Source organism: Pinus tabuliformis, chromosome X, assembly GCF_031772625.1.
Source record: "Pinus tabuliformis cultivar Carrire ecotype Pingquan chromosome X, CPIR1, whole genome shotgun sequence".
NCBI lineage: Eukaryota > Viridiplantae > Streptophyta > Pinopsida > Pinales > Pinaceae > Pinus > Pinus tabuliformis.
In genome coordinates this window covers 470653364-470662570 of record NC_142308.1, presented here as the reverse complement: position 1 = coordinate 470662570, position 9207 = coordinate 470653364, and the positions used below count along the sequence as shown (strand labels likewise).

The 9207-nt window shown below is 38.6% G+C and overlaps 1 long non-coding RNA gene across 1 annotated transcript; it reads right to left on the bottom strand.

Annotated features, from left to right (window-relative positions):
- Positions 1 to 1715: 1715 nt before the first annotated feature.
- LOC149140714 (uncharacterized) lies at positions 1716 to 5601 on the bottom strand. Its single transcript, XR_016264640.1, has 3 exons — positions 4668 to 5601; positions 4285 to 4526; positions 1716 to 2853 (listed from the first exon to the last, which is right to left on the bottom strand). It is a non-coding gene; the product is annotated as an uncharacterized LOC149140714 (long non-coding RNA).
- Positions 5602 to 9207: the final 3606 nt, after the last annotated feature.

The window sequence follows — 9207 nt, the reverse complement described above, 5'->3', positions numbered from 1 at the left end:
AGATAAACTGCCTGGAATTTGAGGCTGCATGGGTATACGGATGCTGACTGGGCTGGCAATGTGGTGGATCGTAAGCGCACATCTAGTTGTTGCTTCTCATTAGGATTTGCTTCAGTTTCTTGGATGAGCAGGAAGCAGAAATCAATTGCACTAAGCACCACTGAGGCCAAATACATTGTAGCTAGTATGGCCTTATTAAGCTGTTTGTTTGAGGAAGCTCTTTAGTGAGCTATTTGAGCATGTTTTAGATACCACTGTGATCTTCTGCGACAACCAAAGTGGGAATCGCCTTTCAAAGAATACCGTATTCCACAACCGCTCTAAGCACATTGATATCAGGTACCACTTTATTCGTGATATGGTACAGTGGGGAGCAATAAGGCTCCAACACATCAGGACTGATGAGCAGGTCATAAATATCCTCATGAAGCCTTTGGGGAAGGTCAAATTCTTAACCTTTTGAGAGAGACTTGGAGTCGTGGAAAAACCCTCCCATGAGTGTCCTGCTTGAGTTGGACATTGAGCTCTGGAAGCTCTTAGGGGCTTGGGGTACTTCTTGGAGCTATGAGCGACCACAAGGTGAGTGGTTCACCTTCCCCTATGTGGTGTGTTGTGTACAGGGTGAGTGTTTCACCTTCCCCTATGATACCCCATGGTGACATGTGTGTAGGGTGAGTGGTTCACCTTCCCCTATGATTGACATATGGCATATAAGCAGGATGAGTGGTTCAACTTCTCCTATGTCATATAAGCAGGATGAGTGGTTCACCTTCTCCTGTTGATGCCCCAACATACATCCTACCCATGTAGTTCGGGACTCATGGGAAGTATCTCTCATCTGGCCAATGAGTTGGGAAATGTGGATAGCGACCATTGCACTACCGATGGATGCATCGTGTACTGTCGTACTCCCTATGTCTAGGATGCATGGTGTTCAACAACTTGATTTGGGATCATTTGAGGTTCTACCTTTGGACTGACTTTTGTTAGTGGAGAGTGGTAAGGTCTTGTGACTCACTCTCGATTGATTCTTCTTCATTATTACTTCACGGTTCAACAGAGCAGAGATGAGATGACATAGATGATACATGAAGACAGATGGATTGGTAGTGGAATTCTCCCTAGTTGAGAGGGAGTGTTAAAATTGGAAACTAGGGCTAAATTCGACCTTGGGACAACTCATTTGATTTATATGATGATTGCATTAGATTCCTCTTTTCGAGAGGACCAAGATTGATATAAAGATCATCTCATTCGGACAAGTAGAAGTATGATTTTGAATTTATGCCCAGTGATGTACAAATTGTTCAGGTCGGCCTCATCATCATGTAGGCTCATAGAGCCCAATAGACATGACACTTCACCCTCTTCAACTTGTATAAATACAAGTGTCCCTCCTCCTCATTTGGCACATTCATCACTTGCTCATTCTCTCTCCTTCTCTTATTGGTTCGTACAACATTGGGCAGCTTCTCTTTCACATGTGTGGCAAGGACGAGTTTTTTCTGGGCTGAATTGCAGAACCAAAATTTCAGAATTTCAGACAGTTTGACCAGCTTTGACCAGTTTTGACTGTGGTTTTTGGAGGAACATTTCTGTTTGTCCAGGCCGCATTGACTGGCACATAAATCGAGATTTCCTGGTCTGTTTGACCTGTGTTGACCACAGGTTGACTGCTGCTTTTGTGACTGTTTTTGGCTGACTTTGACTGCTGCTGGAGGCCGAGTTTGACTGCCTTTGACCGAGCTTCAAAGGAGGAGTTTGATTGCTGTTTTGACCAGTGTTGACTTTCTGGTTAGTGCTGAAGTTTGACTGTAGTTGACTGCAGAAATTTACAAGGCTGTTTTGATTTTGAATTGGGCAAGTCAATTTGACTTTTGTACTCTCTCTGTGTGCTGAACTTTTGATATAATAATAAGAAGAATTGATCAAAGGGTTTTTCCCACATTGGGGTTTTTTCTTGGCATGTGCCAAATGGTGTCCTCTTGTCTTGGATTTTCTTCTGCATTTTGTTTCATGTTCTATCTGCTTTTATTGTCAATGTGATTATTGTGATTGCTATTGGAAATTGTTATTGGGCTACTAAGGAACATTGAAGTAAATTGTGCTAAGCATAGAACATACCATTGTTAACTAAAATTAACATGTTCAAATCCTCTTATCTTGAGTTTCCCTGGCTTTGTTCCCTTAGGAGATATGGGAGATGACTTTATTTCATTATCCTCAGAATGCTCATCTTTCATAGCGCTCCAAATCTAACATGGTGTGAAACATGGACACTTTCATGTATAATAAAAAAGATGCTCTTCAGAACATTAGCGCAAACAGTATTTTTTTATGGTTGTCCTGTTTAGGCTCTGGGCCTCTCCAAAAAATCTTGGAAGAAAGTTGAAAAAGTTCAGAAACTATTTCTTATAGAGTATCTGGGAGTTAAAAATATAAACCCATTACTCTGATGTTAGCAGAAACAAGTGTGTTACTTTTAGAAGGAGAAGCATTATGTCAATTTATGATATATATTATCAAAATACAGCATATGGATATGAATGCATCACTGAGGCAATCTAAGATTGCATCTCAAGATAAGGTAGCATTCAGTGATTACTATGTGAGCGGATGAAAAACCCTTCAGATCTTTGGTTAGTAATCCAACGCTTAGTTTCCCAAGTCACTCAGGAGCCATTGACCTGATGGATTCTGTGCTTCCACCACTTATCTTGAATAACGTGGCACCCTCGCAGAAATTCAGATGGTGGCCTAATCTCCTCGTGCAGCCTATTGAGATTTTTCATGATTTCAAACAGCTGCATTTGAAATCTTCCACTTCAAAAATCATGAAAGCATAAAAACAAGCTGCACTAACCAAAAGAAATGAGTTAAATCTTCAAGCTATTTTTGATCAATTGAAAACAGAAACTAGATAAAAGAAAGCAAACTGAAATCAAAAGCAATAGAATCAAAATTCTACAACAAATTGTTCAAGCAAAACATCAAAAGTAAAATTATAAGCAATGGAAATTAACAATAACGAGAGCAAAACTAGGTTTGAGCAGAAACAGAGTCTTGAGAGGCAACCGTCCAATTTTGATAAGCAGAAAATAAGCTGCAAGCAAACAAAATTACTTTTGGAAAAATGAAGCTTGCTCTCTATTGCAGGGTATTCACAAGCAAACATACATCATAAGAAAACCAATGCTCATTCAGTTCCTGGAGAAAGGCTCATCTGTATAGAAGGCCAGTAGGTAAACATCTTGTTGAAAACAGTTACATCACTTGGATGAATCAGGACCACTTTCATGGCTGATTTCTCAATTTCTGATCACTGATCCTCATTACCTTGGTTCCTTAGATGGGGTTACTTGGATCCTCAGTCATGCACACAATGTTATGTTTTATGATCAGTAAATTTTCTTTTGAATTTCCCCTTTGAATCGTGCTTATGTTTACATCAAATCACAAGTGTTTTGCGAATTCTTCTGATTTATTACTACAGTGCAACTGTTGGTTTCTTTTCAATTTTTTGTCATCACTGAAACTTACTCTAGAAAATTTTGCTTTGACTCTGATACGGATAAGAATAACAGTGGTGGCAAGAATCCATTGCATTTATTGCTGCATTGTTTGCCAGTAGTATAGTTCAACATTGATTCCTGGCTACCCTTCTTTTTAGCCTCCCATCTCATGTGCAAGTACAGACTCAAATTGTTAAAGAAGGCATTCAATTCGTGAATTCTTGTGGGTTACTGTGATTTTGATTCCTGAAAAATCAGATTCTTCGAAAGCAATGGTCTTAACCTAGATGAGCACCACTGTGAGAGAGCAAGAAATCGAATTGAAAATCCTTGCTGACTAAATGACACTTTGACTTTTGATCATCAATACGCCAGCTTTAATGTGATGTTTCATTGTTAGCAGCAAAGTGTTTGTATTTGTATAATCTTCTAAACTGGCAGGCTTTCTAAAGATAATTTGAGACAGGTCACAAAGGATTGAAATTCCTTGCTGCGTTTTGAAGATCTACTCTAGAGATAATTGATGGTTGTTTTGATTTCCAGGAAAAGAATACGTGTCCCTAAAATCTCCAGAATATCCTATCAACAGAACAACAAACACTCAATGCGAAAGCCTAATTGCACACTCGCATGGTAAAAGGGTGTGGAGGTAGGGTTCCTTAGTAGATTTTTTTCTAGATCCCAATTTACTTCAAACAGGCAATTGGTTTTTTTAGTACAGCATTCTATATATCAACACATCCGAATAACTTAATTTAGTGAAAACGCATACCTGTTTCAAAAGTTAATAGCCTAACTTTTGACTCGCTATTCTTGATTATGGAAAGCAAGAAAATAGCCATGGTGGGGAAGGTTCCTTTTTCCAACAGCTCCTCCAAAATGTCCTCCCATAAGACTCCATACAATAGGTCATAAATAAACCAGTGATCAAGACAGGCGTTCAGGAATGTTTTAGAATCATAAGAGACAGGTACTTAGCTGGACATCAAAGACTAGCAAGTTGGCAAGGCTATGCTGAAATGAAAGCAAAAGGTAGATGACAAACATGAAACCAAGATTAAAGGAATCTTATTCTTGCAAAAAGATAAAAAATTCTTATTCTAAGCAAGCAAAATGTTGAACGCGTAAACCTATTCTATAGACAGAAAATAATACCTATTTCTGTGTCATATGTTGAACATGAACAACGTATGTCATATGAAGTAATATTGGTAGTGTAACCATCCATACTGATGGTTCAGCCCTGAACATGGTTCTCGTGTCGAGTGGGCAAAAAAGTACTCTGCAAAATGGTATAAAACAAGGTACAATCCAGAAATAGCTCCCTTGTGATGAAAATTTCAAGAAAATTTAAAACACAAAGGGCCCCGATAATGACCAGGAGTAATGTTTTTGGATTTTGGCCCAGTAACCATTACTGTTTTTGTAATGTTCCCAATTTTATGAATGAAAAAAATTAAAAATCACTAAGGAGTTTTGCCAATTTTTGGTAATATTAAATTAATAAAGGAAAATATTATTTTTGGTGGAGAAAGGTGGAAATTATTATTTTAATGGAGGATGGTGGCAAAATAATATTTTATTGAGGGGAGACAAATCATTATCTTGATGGAGAATGACGACAATAATATTTTATTGGAGAATTGAGACATTATTATTTTATTTAAAATGGAGAATCTAGAAGCTAGAGGGAGACTCCATGAATAATTATAACAGGAGGAATTCAATTGCAAATAATTTTATTCCTATCTATCTCTTGACATAGAAAATAGGTTAAGCAAGTTTCAAGAGTTTCATGCAAAAGTCAAAGCTAATTTCGGTGGACTTCGAGTGCCACCCTATTTAGCTCTTTGGGAGGATTATTTTAGATCTTCCATTGTGCTTATTATAGAAGATCTAATTATCATTGTTTGCAGGAGGCTCCAACATTGGGGTGTAATTTGGTTGCAGGATCATTCGATCACCAGGGCCGAGCTTATTTGTCTCACCAAGTGAAGATCGAACTGCCCAATCTGGAGGAGGAATTTATATTTGCAAATCCAGAATTTATCTTGGGCCAAGAAGGGGTTGAGTTCATTAAAATTGCAGGAGGGCTGAGTTAATAATGACGAGGGCTGAACTGAATTGCTGATTTAATGATGAGCCGAAATTATCTCCAAGGAGGGACGTGATGCAAAAAGGATTTAGGAGGCTGCATATTCTATCTTGATGCCAAGGAAGAACACATTTAAATTCTGACAAGAAGAGGATCGAGCTCATTCAAGAGGGAAGAGGCCAAGTCATCTTGCACCAATACTTGAGCTCATTCAAGAGGGAAGAGGCCAAGTCATCTTGCACCAATACTTGAGCTCATTCAAGAGGGAAGAGGCCAAGTCATCTTGCACCAATACTTGAGATTCAACACGCCAAAAGACACATTTTAGAGGAGGATTGATTGCCTTGATTACCTGATCCTTCATTCTAGACTTAGAGACTCTTGGGCCGAACTGTCATTCATCATTCTGCTTCCAATTCTAAGTGCTATTTTCGTCATACAAGAAGGGACATATTAGTTTAAGGTGAGGAGGATGAATTATGAAGTTTCCAGGCATTGTTTTTTAGAGGGCTGAGCAATATATTGCATAAGGGTTTATGGTACCAAGTGCTGGCAAAAAGGAGACAAAATTCTAAATTAGGGAGTCATTGATACGCTCATGTTCCAGATCTAGAAATTTCCTTGAGACCACATTCTTTGCATGCCTGTAGCAGCCTATTCAGGGGAGGCCGAGTTGGATTTAGAAGTACAACCAAATCAGTCAACTTAAGTTCTGTTCGTCGGTGCACTTTCTAGGTGTATACTTGACAGTGGCATTGTAAATTTGACATTTTTCTCTCAATTAAAGATATGATTTGCTTCATAATTTATGAATGTTATCTCTCAAGTTTGATACACATCCTATGTTGTCCATGGAAGCAAATTTTTAGAATTGCTTACAAACTGTTGTTTAGGATTGGATCATTATATTGCTTGTCATCTATCTCTATGCTTTCAGAATTGAAAAAGTGGAGGAATAAGTTCATAGGACTGTTTTTACCGGCAGAACCCAATGTGGCAAAACAAGTCCTAAAACCTTGTGAGAGCATTTTGAGGCATCAATCGACGTTTTTTGGGGTAAAACTTTGGCGCTTTGGCGCAACACTTTTTCATGCTATTCTACACATAGATTCCTTTCCAACGGTGCAAGAATCACATCAGGGAAAAGTTATGCCACTCAGAAGTTGACTTTCTTGTTTTCACCACTATAATTCGAGAGGGTGTCACGTCAACCTGCATTATTCATGGAAAAGGGGCTAGCCATGTGATTATGATGTAGAAGACTCTAGAAGAGTCTATATTGTAACTTTGGTCAAGAGTTGAGATAGTCAAACCTAACCACTAGTAGGCTATCATGTTGTGTTATAATTGAGCCACTAGGAGGAAAAGAGATTTCATTCTTTTGAGTGCATTTGTTCCATCACTGAGCAAAAAGAGCCAAGAGAGATAAGATGTAGAGCACATAGAGAGGATTTGTGCACTGTAGCAGCCCACGGGCCACAAGCCACACTTCATTGTACTTGCAGCCATATTTCCATTCAGAGAAAGAGAGCGGAGCGACTTGACCTTCTAGCTATGTTTTTCTCTCTAAAGGGTTTCCCAAAGCATATTTTGTGTCAAATGTGTGTGTGAGCTTTTATTTTGCCGTTCTCTATTTTTTGCATAATTTTTATTCACATGCATGTACTATTAACAATAGATCTACATATCCAAAAAATCTAATAAAAATGTAAGTGTAAAATTTCAGATTTAAAATATATTTTTATTAGATTTGTTGTGACGTGCAACGAAATATCCACGACGATTTACGGATCATATTGGTATCAGAGCAATTTCTTTCGAGAATATTGCGAAGATCAAGATCCGTTGAGCGAAAAGTCATAAAACCCTAATCATGGCCGACGAATCTGTGAATAACCCTCGTGATCCTGCAAAGGAGAGGTTTTCGTGGTTGGAACAACAAGTCATTGACATAAATCATCCTCATGGTGGCCATGAGTAATAAGCTTGGGATATTTGGAGAAGATGGGGGTTCAAATGTAGATGACAAATCAGAAGGGGGATCAAGAGATTGGAAAGAAACAGAGAACCAACTAAAGAAAGAATTTGGAAAAAATCAACCCAGTTTGAGTGTTGTGAATCAATCACAACCCTTGTTTAAAATGGAAGCAAAGGTTGATATCAAGTTGTACCACGACGAGATCGACGCTTTGAAGTTAAATCATTGGTTGCAACAACTAGAAGTGTATTTCAATGTCCAACAAATTGAGGAAGAACAAAAGATTTCATTTGCGCGACTAAAATTAAAGGGCCATGCCCCGAGTTGGTGGGAGAGCCACACAGAGACCTTGAGGTTGGAAGGGGATCCTCCAATGAATAATTGGGAGGACTTCAAAACCCTCATTAAGTAATAGTTTTACCCTATTGGGTATATAGAGGACCAGTGGATTCGATGGCACTACTTCGACAAAAGTTGGGGCAAAATGTGCAGGAGTACACCACAAAGTTAAAAAAGATTAGCATAATGCTAGGTATCTCCTCAAAGAACCCAGATGTACTTAAGTATTTGGGGGGCCTACACTGTCACCTATGGGAGCAAGTGATGTTGTTCAAGCCCAAATCAATGGACAAGGCTTGTGTACACGCACATAACCTGGAGAACATAGGCTTGAAGAGGGTGCAATCAAGTGGATCGAAGCACAAGGAGCAATAAGACGCTTCTAAGGAGGGGAAAAAGAAGCATAAAGCATGAAAATATAAAAAGATGGTATCCAGAACACATCAGTGCAAAGATCCCAACAACCATTGCAACCACTGCAACATAGACAACCATACAGAGGAGAAGTGTTGGAAGTTGCATCCAAAGCTAAATCCGAAGAACAAAAAGAAAGACAATAAGAAGAAGAATGTCATGGACACTGATTTGAGCAGACAAGTTGAAGAAACTTGGACGTGGATGAGAAGATTGTCTGTACATCAGTGCAAAAAGAGGTGAATTTGAGTAGCCTTTAGCAACAAGAAGAGAAAGAAATGACCAAACACTTCCATATTAAGATACAAGTCAAGAAGACAAAAATTGATGCTCTATTTGACTCAAGATTGCAGGTGAATCTCCTTGCAGCATAGTTGGTCAAGAAATTGGGGTTGGAAGTTCTTGATCATCCAAACCCATATCCATTGGGATGAGTAAATAAGGATGTAGAGCTGATGGTAACAAAACATTGCAAAATTAGATTTGCTATTAGTGTTGATTTTATTGATGAAACAGAACTAGATGTGGTTCCCCTAAATGTATGTGGAGTCATGTTTGGGAGTCCCTATGTGTACATGTGAGATGCAATATTAATGTGGAGAGCCAACTAGTATGAGCTCGTCAAGGATGGAAAATCGTTCATGATCAACACACAAAGGGAAGTCAAAAATTTTGCTGGTAAGTGTTAACCAAGTCAAGAAATTGATCAGTTCTAGCAAGATGTATGTTTTATTGTTTTTAAGAGAAAATTAGTTTATAGAAGAGCCAGTAAGAGGCAAGGCATCCTTGGAGGGGTGCACTAAGAAACATAAACAACAAATGGAAGAGTTGCTATAAGTATACAAGGATGTGTTCTGAGAGCCTAAAGG